This window comes from Podarcis pityusensis (assembly GCF_964106645.2).
Source record: "Podarcis pityusensis genome assembly, chromosome: 1".
Taxonomy (NCBI): domain Eukaryota; kingdom Metazoa; phylum Chordata; class Lepidosauria; order Squamata; family Lacertidae; genus Podarcis; species Podarcis pityusensis.
This window is the reverse complement of record NC_138028.1, coordinates 110,455,185-110,465,794: the sequence shown is the minus strand read 5'-3', so window position 1 is coordinate 110,465,794 and position 10,610 is coordinate 110,455,185. Positions and strand designations below refer to the sequence as shown.

At 43.0% G+C, this 10,610-nt stretch overlaps 1 protein-coding gene across 1 annotated transcript in view; it reads left to right on the top strand.

The window, feature by feature from the left end:
- Window positions 1–10,610, top strand: part of LOC308486397 (sodium channel protein type 2 subunit alpha-like) — an 83,097-nt gene that overhangs the window by 1,588 nt on the left and 70,899 nt on the right. The gene's annotated exons all lie outside the window — the stretch shown is intronic.

Here is a 10,610-nt window from a genome sequence, read left to right as displayed (position 1 = left end):
TTCGAGTAGGGATCACCTACAGATATTTCCTGACTGCACTAAATAATGGGAGGTGACAGACAGTTTTATATTTCATGTTGTTGCCAATATGGATTTAAATATTTCTGGTTTTGCTTGTACTGACACCTTAGCACAGTTTGCTTGTCATGGATCTTCATATCTTGTGAAGCATGGAAAAAAGAAGCCCAAGGAATGTCAGTTTTTAGCCTGCCTGTATTATGAAGTTGATTGCGCTTTGTGGTTCTTTATCCTTTTGTACCAAAGTTTACTGTTTCATTTTGTCCAGCTGCTTAATTCCAGACATCTCTGTAGTTGACTTTTTGAGGTGTCCCTATTCTGGAGCACAGGCTTGGAAACTGTGGCCTACATGTCTGTATTGACGTCTGTGTCTATGAGCAGCCTTTAGTCTACAAAATGTCTTGGGGTTTTTTTTAGCCAAGGGCAAGAGTAAGAAAATGTGTCATAAGCAGCATGGATCAGTGATGGGAGCCCATCGCTAATTAGTTATGTCTGCTCTCTGTCAGATTCTTATCCTGAGTGTGAATTATTACTGCTAGGATACTTAAGATATCCAGATGATCAGCTCAGGGCATGGGCCTACCATATTTTCAGGATGGCTCTTTACGTCTTCGTTCAAAGGTATTGTGGCGTGACGTTTGGCATATATATTAATCGCTGGTGAGGAGTGCAAGCCTTGGTGTGGACTGGAGACTATAAGAAGGGTGACCAATCAGCCTGGAAAGACAGTACAGTGGTACCTTGGGTTACATATGCTTCAGGTTACATACACTTCAGGTTACAGACTCTGCTAACCCAGAAATAGTGCTTCAGGTTAAGAACTTTGCCTCAGGATGAGAACAGAAATCGTGCTCCGGTGGCACGGCAGCAGCAGGAGGCCCCATTAGCTAAAGTGGTGCTTCAGGTTGAGAACAGTTTCAGGTTAAGTACGGACCTCCGGAACGAATTAAGTACTTAACCCGAGGTACCACTGTATTCACATATATAATGGCATGGTCCCAAGGCCCGGAGAGTGAGTACAGACAACCATACACCGAGTTGTAATAGCATGCACGCAACAACTATGTGATAAACCACTAGTTTATCATATCCTGCAACGTGGCAAGGACAATTTTGCCACGCATCCCCATCCAATCAGAAACCTGGGAATGCAGGAGAGTGCTGGCGTTCCCATCACAGCTTGTTGTAGGCTAGCATCATAACATGAGGCTCAGCCATATGTTTCAAGAGGCACTGGGTCAGCCTAACAGTTTTCACATAAATTGAGGCAATAATTTATTTAGCTTAGCCTATGTTTCCAATGTGGTTTGTGGACGGATTTAAATAGACGTCACTGTACAAAAGTAAAACACCAATCAGCAAAACTTCATAGGAGTGGTAGCAAAACAAGAAACAATTTCCAGTGAGAAGATTACAAGGGTGAAGATCACCCTTGTATTTACCCGGCTTTTTAATTGCACTTTAAGCTAACCTTGGGTGTCTACGGCGTAGCATTGTTTCATCTTTTAAACCATTTATGCTTGTAAAGAGGGGGAAATTGGCAATTTTTTAAAACGCTTGTCATTTATTTTAAATACTACATACTGTATCATTTTTTAAAAATAGTTTCTTGTTTATAAGCTACCCAGAGAATATTTATTGTTTGTTGCTATCTAAATTTTGTGCTTTTAATATTGTATCTTTATGTTGTGAAGTGCCCTGAGATCTGCAGATGAAGGGCGGTATACAAATTATTCATAATGATACTTACACAAATCAGCACATGGACAAAGTCTCAGGATATGATATATTGTTGCTATAAAAGGGTGAGAGGCCCTCATCCAGTGCTTTGACTGATAAATTATCCTGCCTCAGTCTCGTGCCTGTGTGGTGAAATGGTAATCTAAAGCTTGATCCTTTAATTCACATCCCATTCTGATCAATGAGGCCTGTTCTCATTTACAGTGGTACCTCAGGTTACAAACACCTCAGGTTACAAACACTTCGGGTTACAGACTCCGCTAACATGGAAGAAGTACCTCGGGTTAAGAACTATACCTCAGGATGAGAACAGAAATTGTGCGGCAGCGGGAGGCCCCATTAGCTAAAGTGGTACCTCAGGTTAAGAACGGACCTCCGGAACGGATTAAGTTCGTAACCAGAGGTATCACTGTATCTCCGTAGAACCGGTGCCATCCCTACCCTTGAGGCAACTGGACCCTGGTTTTCCCGCTCTGCTTTCCCACCCACCCATCCTTTAGTAGTTGTGGCTATCTTTGCAACAACAACAAAAAGTCAGTTTATAATTTCTTCTGGCAGCAGCTGCTCTCAAAGTAGATCATAGCGGGGAGAGGCAGGTCACAATGACATCTTATTTTCCCTTTCTCAGTGAGGGAGTGAGGCTGCAAAGGATTGAAATCTTGTGCTTGGTTGTACGTGAATAAACCCTAGTGGAAATAAGTCTGGCTTGAGTTCCAAGTATAGGATTGCCACTCTCATATGGTGCCCATCTCTGGAACTCCTCTCCTAGGTTGACTCATGGACCATTTAATAATAATAATAATAATAAATTTTATTTATATCCCGCCCTCCCCAGCCGAAGCCGGGCTCAGGGCGGCTAACAACACTAAAATAGTGCAACATTATAAAAACATCAAAGAATTAATTAAAATCAAAATTGATGGCAACCATAAACTAAAGTATTGTAAAGATTGCCAAAGGAGGGAGTCAGGCTGCGCCCTGACCAAAGGCCTGGTGGAACAGCTCTGTCTTGCAGGCCCTGCGGAAAGATGTCAAGTCCTGGAGGGCCCTTGTCTCTTGTGACAGAGCGTTCCACCAGGATGGAGCCGCAGCCGAAAAAGCCCTGGCTCTAGTTGAGGCCAGCCTAACCTCTCTGAGGCCTGGGACCTTCAAGATGTTTTTATTTGAAGACCGTAAGTTCCTCTGTGGGGCATACCAGGAGAGGCGGTCCCGTAGATACGAGGGTCCTAGGCCGTATAGGGCTTTGAAGGTTAAAACCAGCACCTTAAACCTGATCCTGTACTCCACCGGGAGCCAGTGCAGCTGGTATAGCACCGGATGAATGTGATCCCGCAGCGAAGACCCCGTAAGGAGTCTCGCTGCGGCATTCTGCACCCGCTGGAGTTTCTGGGTCAGTCTCAGGGGCAGCCCCACGTAGAGCGAGTTACAATAATCCAGTCTGGAGGTGACCGTCGCATGGATCACAGTGGCTAGGTCAGGGCGAGAGAGGTAAGGAGCCAACTGCTTAGCTTGGCGGAGATGAAAAAATGCCGCCTTTGTTATAGCTGCAATCTGCGCCTCCATGGAGAGGGAGGTATCAAAGATTACACCCAAACTCTTAACGGACGGTGCTGGCACTAATTGCACCCCCGCAAGAGATGGGAGTTGCCCCCTCAATCCCATATCGTCCCGTCCCAGCCAGAGGACCTCTGTCTTCGAAGGATTTAACTTCAACCGGCTCCCACGTAACCATCCAGCCACAGCTTCCAAGCATCTGATCAGTGTGTCTGGGGCCGAGTCAGGATGGCCATCCATCAACAGATAGAGTTGGGTGTCATCAGCATACTGATGGCAGCCCAGCCCAAAACTCCGGACAAGCTGGGCGAGGGGGCGCATAAAGATTTGCGCAAAGCATCCTGATAAATTTGATCCCTAGTCTTAGTTAAACTTTGCCTGATCTCTGTATTCTCAGCAGAAGACATTTCATTTCTCTAAATCTGCATCCCTTGCCAACCATGTTATTCTTGAGGACTATGCCTGGAAATGAAGTAGTACAAGATGGGAACTGAGAAACGAGAGCTTTCTTTTGTTCCTCGCTAAATCTCAGAACCTGAGAGAAGGGGGCACTTACAGGAATATGAGCAACTCACACTTCTATTGCCTACGCCTACTGCAATGTTTGAATATCACTGTCATATGTTGTAACATCCAAACTGGCTCATAGCATGCCAATAGAACGGAGGGTGTTATGAGTCTAAAGCAGTTTTAAAAAAAACCAATAATCAAGTTGGCTATTCATAATTACTTGTACCAAATGGTGGCTCCATATTTAAACAAGTATTTTCCACGGGCCTGTTAAACACGTCTTCCTGATATTTTTTTTCCTCTCCCCACCTCCTAATTCTCAAGATGACTGTCTTAAATGTAAATAAAGTGATTTCATCTTCTGCACCACAGAATTTGATCACATGCACTAATTATTGCTGCTTCTTTTCAGTTAAGACAGGAAAAGGGAATTGCACATTGCTTAACATCTGAGGTGATTGTGGGAGTTAGAATTGATGTAATTATTTTCATTCTTATAATTGGTGATGTTGCCAGTTAAGTGTGTGTGTGTGTGTGTGCGCGCGCCTCAAAATAAAAAAGGACCCAGTTGATGAAACATTGGCTTCCAGATATCAGATGTGATATCTGATAGCAGAAATTCTGTCACTACCCACCCCTAAGCTTTGAGTAACAAATTTGCATCAAAATCCCATTGTAGAATCAAAAGTTGATCAATTCTTTATGGGTTTCCGTAGTTTGTCTATTTCAAATAGGTTTGAGGTAACCTATTTTAATGGAATACAGTGGTGCCCCGCAAGACGAATGCCTCGCAAGACGGAAAACCAGCTAGACGAAAGGGTTTTCCGTTTTGGAGGTGCTTCGCAAAACGAATTTCCTATGTGCTTGCTTCGCAAGACGAAAATGTCTTGCGAGTTCCTGCGGGTTTTTTTTTCCTCCCCCCCCCTTTTTCCCAAGCCGCTAAACCGCTTATCAGCTGATCGGCTAAACCACTTAACAGCTGATCGCTAAGCCGCTTATCAGCTGATCCGCTAAGCCCGCTAAGCCGCTAATACTGTAGCGCTAATCCGCTAAACCGCTAATGGGCTTGCTTCGCAAGACGAAAAAACCCGCAAGACGAAGAGACTCGCGGAACGGATTCTTTTCGTCTTGCGAGGCACCACTGTATGTAGCATTAAAACTGCATAAAACCTTAGTTGTTTTCACACAAGCATATTTAATATAATGCCACATGGCATCATGGGATTGGTACTCAGGCATCCTGATGCTAAAAATGTTTACTCAAAAGTAAGTCTCATTGAGTTCAATGAAACTCATATTGAAAGAAGTGTGTTACATTTACACACATAAATTCACACAAATAACGAGTCATTTTTGTGCATACTTGTTTGACCTTGGCACACAGACACACAAATTATCATGTGATTTGTTGAGATTACAGGAGACAATTCAGTGTGAAAGAGTAAAACTGAGAATATAGATTGTTTGGCACAAAAGATTAAAACATCATAAGCAACAGAGATCACAAAATGCTTAGTAGTTGTTGAAGTGAGGTAACAAAAAAACCCACCCTGATTCATTCAGGCAGGGTGTGTGTTGAATTCACAAAAACCTTAGTGAATCTGAGGATTATTTAGATCATTGCTATTTTTATAGAAAAAGAGGTGCCAGAATTCACCATGAACACCTCCCTTGTTCTCTTATAACAGCAATGACATCCAGCTGAGAGGTGCCAGAACTGAGTTCTGGTGAGTTCCGGCTGAAAAGAAGCCCTGATTTAGACCAATGACAACTAACAGGTATAATCTGAATTCCAATTTTAGCAAACTCTGAGGTAAATTCTAGTTAATTTTATGGGTTTTTTAAAAAGGAGTTAAAGAAGATCACACTATGCCTGCTGTTGAAATGCTCCTATGAAGAACTTTGTGGAGAATTTTGGACTGAAACAGCAGTGACACAATAATTGCCATTGTTCATTTATATACTGTACACTGTTGTGTTTAGGTAGGGCTGCCATACGTCTGGGTTTTCCCTGGCACATCCAGGAATCTGGCTGTCAAAATGTCATCTGGTTGGTTTTTTTGCTGCAAAATGTCCATGAAAACCCGGACATATGTCAAGCAGGGTGAATTTTCTTTAAAAATGCTTAAATAATCCAAAAAAGCTCAAAATCATAATTGTCCAAATTTTCACTTTTGGGAATATGGCAACCCTAGTTTAGGGGTGTTTTCAAAAGGGCAATCCATAAACCACAAGCCTTACTTCCCAACCTTGCCTCAGAGTTTGGCCAGACCTGGGCAGGCCGGGTTTTCCTGTTATGTACCTGCTGGGATTGACAAGGCATCTGACCCTCACCTGTATCTCATAGCTCTACTGACAAGTGCTTTGGTCTGCAGCCACAGTGTGGAAATAAAGGATAAGATTGACCACCAGATACCAGGCACTCTATTATTCAAATTAGGCCCCAGTGGTTTTGTTACAATCTCCTTCTCAATTAAGTAATCAATTTTAATCTAGAATTTAAATTCTCAAAACTTTCTTATTTGTTAATTTGAGCAAGTAAACTACTGCTCTCACTTCTTTACAAACAGTATTTCTACCTGCAACATACTTGAGCAAACCTGCTCCTCTTCCTTTCACAGATATTTTGTTGCCATTTGCAACTGTAGCTGTCTCTGATGAGTTATCATTTAACTCTAGAGGAAAATAATTAGCATCACACTTCATGTGCATGGAAGTTGCTGCACCAATTAACCAACTAGAAGGATTACTGTTCATAGCACCAGTTTTCCTATAACTTGATATTGCTGGATAGTTTTGATGAACTGCAAAAGCATTTTTAGTTTGCTTTCTGTTGCCACCCTGGAACTTTTCTTTATTAGTGCCACTTTGTTTTATACGATTCCTTGCAAATGAAGGAAAACAACTTTTCTGCTTGTGTAAGTTGATAATATAATTTTGGTTACTGAGGACAAACAAGATTATACAAAAACAAGATTGGGTGCAGGCCTGGCCAGGACATAGGCGTCCTGACTGTGACAAAGTGACCTGTGTGCTTGCTTGCTTGCTTGATTAACAGCTGTTGGGAACATCAAAGTCCCTGCTCTCCCTCCTTATGGTCTTTTTACTGGACCTGGAGACTCCAATAGAGAGCATTCCATGTCAAGAAGGAGGGCAAGTTGGCACCCTATCAAATGACAGGGCAGGAGCTACACGGAGCAGGGCCTTTTCACTGGTGGTGCCCATTGTATGCCTCGCTCTTCCCAGACTCGCTCTCTTTTGGCCTGTATTTTGGAGCTTTATAATTTAGGAAGACTTTGGAAGAACTGGTTGACAAGTCTTATCAGTCGCTGACGTATGAGCAGATTTTAATTGTTGCTATTCTGGGCTTCTGGTGCACCAGGGTTTACACCAGCATAATAGAGTTGGCCAGGACACCAGAAGGGATACAATTTACGAGCTTTCTTCATAATCTGCACAGCAGGGGCTGTTCAGTCAACAGTGCAAAGGCTGAGCTGAAGCGTTTCCTGATGGTTACCCGCTTTCAGCAATAGATGTCACTGTTTGGTAGTACCCAATTAGTTAGCTGTCAGATTCTAGAGCTCCCTATTGGTGGCTCTTAGGTAATTCACAAAATACAGAGTCCATTCATAAACCACAGTGTTCATTCATAAAGCAGTAACATAAATCTCCATTGCTACATATTGGGTGTATATTTCAGCAGTTGAACGTACAGGTTTATGGCCATGCTGTAGTGTAGTGCTTATGCGACTGCGAATAAAAGGTGGCTGAGCTCATTGTCTCGGGGTTTGGGGGGGGAGAGGTGATAAAACTGATTTCCAATAAGTGCCCCCCCTTTATTTCCATAACAAGTCCTTGAGTCTGTACTCTGAATAGTGACACGAGGGACCTAAAAGGTGCAGGGCTTGTGAGTCCAACCCCTGCACAGTCTCATCAGGGCTGACTTTAAGACAATTTTAGCAATTTGGAAAATTGGGCCCTGCGAGCTGCTCCTAAGGGCAATCTAGATGGATTTTATTTATATCTATAAGATTTTGCAGACTGGCTGTGAACTGGGGCCCTACCAAAAAAAAAAAAAAAAGTTGTGTCACTGCTTCAAATTGGGCCCCACTGGCTCCACTGAGTCTCATACTTGCTGGGCCTGAGTTGCCCTGCCCTTGCATGGGTTTGCAATTTGGGGAGAGGGAAGAATGCCCACTGGGGAGCGGGCGGGCTGGCAAGGCCCCCTAGATTTAGAGGCCCTAGGCTTCAGCCTATTTAGCCTATACATAAATCTGCCACTGTCTACATGGACTTGTCTGCCTTACAGTCCAGTAGCTCTTCAAGGCCAAAAGGCATGGAAAGAGAGCAGCAAATGTGGTCACCATAGTGTGCCACGTGGTAGCGCTGACCACAAGGCTGTACCATCACAGAAGTGGAGACTCACCTGGTCATCTGAAGGCCATTTTTGCTTAACAATAGATAACCAGATGAGAGACAGTTTTCCATCCTGAATTAGAACATTAACATACCACAACCCCTTTTAGAGTTTGAGGAAGAGCCTTCTGCTTCTTTTGTCTGTTAACTGGCATTTGCAATAACTTTGGTTATGTTTACATTCTGTTCAAATGCTAAAAGTGTTATGGAAATGCTAAATATTATTATTTGTTGGCAGGCTTCTGAATTCCTAGTTTACAATATTTAGACCTGTGGGAGTTATGTCTCCCATATTTTCGGTTTCGTCTCCAGTACTCATTCTGCTTTGAAAGCTGAACGCAAACCCGATTCATGGCTAAAGAGTTGGTAAGATGGCAGTCCTCCTTAAACCTGCATAGCAGTGAAGGTTTGCTACACAAGATAGCAAACATTGCAGAGAAAGCCAATTTTCCAGTCAGGCTCTGTTGGGAACATTGGCTTTAAAATTTGACTCATGCCATACTTCTAAGTGAGATTCCTAATACATATGCCCCAAATCATTTATTTAGAAAATGTGTATGCTACTCTTCCCTATCATGATATACTAGAGATTTGGAAGTATTGGCCACTAATACATTTAAGGTGAATTTCCATCAGAGCCATTGAGCAGAGTGTTTGACTGGGATCATGTCCTTTTAGTCCCATAGTCATAATTTTCAGTGGCAAAGGACTTCAGAGAAAAAACCTGGCAGGAATCTGCAGAGAACTGATAATATTTTGTTCCACTTGGATTCCAGGGAAGGGTTAGGAACTTCTTGTTACAAGACAGCATTTGGAGTGTCTGAGGTGAGGGGAAATGGTTTAGCTCCAGTGACATGCAGAGAGTACCAGAAAATATCTGAAGAGAGTTGCATGCCCTGTTGTTGCAGTCTGCCAATTTAGCAGGCTGGTGCTTCGGTGCAGTTGTGCCAATACAGGAGAGTTGTTGAGATGGCTCCCAGTACATTTCCGAGCACAACTCAAAGTGTTGGTGCTGACCTTTAAAGCCCTAAACGGCCTTGGTCCCGTATACCTGAAGGAACGTCTCTACCCCCATCGTTCTAACCGGACATTGAGGTCCAACGTTGAGGGCCTTCTGGTGGTTCTTTCACTGCAAGAAGCCAAGTTACAAGGAACCTGGCGGAGGGCCTTCTCGGTAGTGGCACCTGCCCTGTGGAACGCTCTCCCACCAGATGTCAAAGAGAACAACACCTACCACACTTTTAGAAGATATCTGAAGGCAGCCCTGTTTAGGGAAGCTTTTAATGTTTGATGCATTACTGTATTTTAATATTTTGTTGGAAATATTATTATTATTATTATTATTATTATTATTATTATTTTCGGAATCTCAGATGGCTATTGGCAGAGGAGGCAAGGGGAAACCAACTAGGGCTGGGCAAAACCATGGGTGAAGCACATCTTGGCATAGGGTTATGTGTGAACATCTTGCTGGCAAAGTAAAGCTCATTGGAAGAAATGGACATTGTCAGTACCAATTCGCTGGTGACAGTATATTAAATAAAAGCACTACATCGAACGGCACTGCAACTTGGCAAGGAAGACATAACAGAAGCAGACAGCTAAAGATTAGAGCTGGACAAAATAAATCCAAAGCAGGAACTTATTTCTGTCGTTCTTAGATGTGAGGGTGAGAAGCCACTGCAGAGGCTATTAAAAAGCACAACAGATTCTCTACCGATGCATTTTGTTGTGTTCTGTATGAAGTGAGGAAAAAAGGCAAGCCTGCGCTGGCTAGGGCTGTTTGGAATGGTAGTCAAATAACAGCTAGAGGGCATCTGTTTTAGGAAGCCTGCTGCAGCCACTGCACAACATCTTTTGGGTGTTATTGAACTCTCTTGGCAAACCAGTGCCTATACGCATTAAGGTTTCTCGTGTGCCCCCCATTTCTAATTAAAACAGCCAGGAAGAATGAAACATATGTCCACAATTTAAGTCAAGAAGGTTTGGTACTGAAAGTAAACACTGTTATATTAAATAAAGCTGGCAGGTTTTCCATTTGCTGGTGTGCAGTCGGTGAGAATGGTTTACTGACCATTGTCCCCAATTACTGAAAAGAATACCTCCTGTATGAGATGTTTACTATGCATGTTAAGGGTAATGAAAGTTTTGTGGTTAATGTGTATAATAACTGGTCAGTGTGCACATTCACCACATCCCTTGGAGACTGTGCACATAATCTAACCATGAAAAGATAATTGTGCACTTTTCCTGGTCAATATATACAGTCTTCAACAGGCCCTATCTTGACTACGTTTTGTACGTGCTCTGGCCATTATGCATTGCCTCTAACAGGCAGCACCTCTCACCAGACTACTCCATACTTTCCTCAC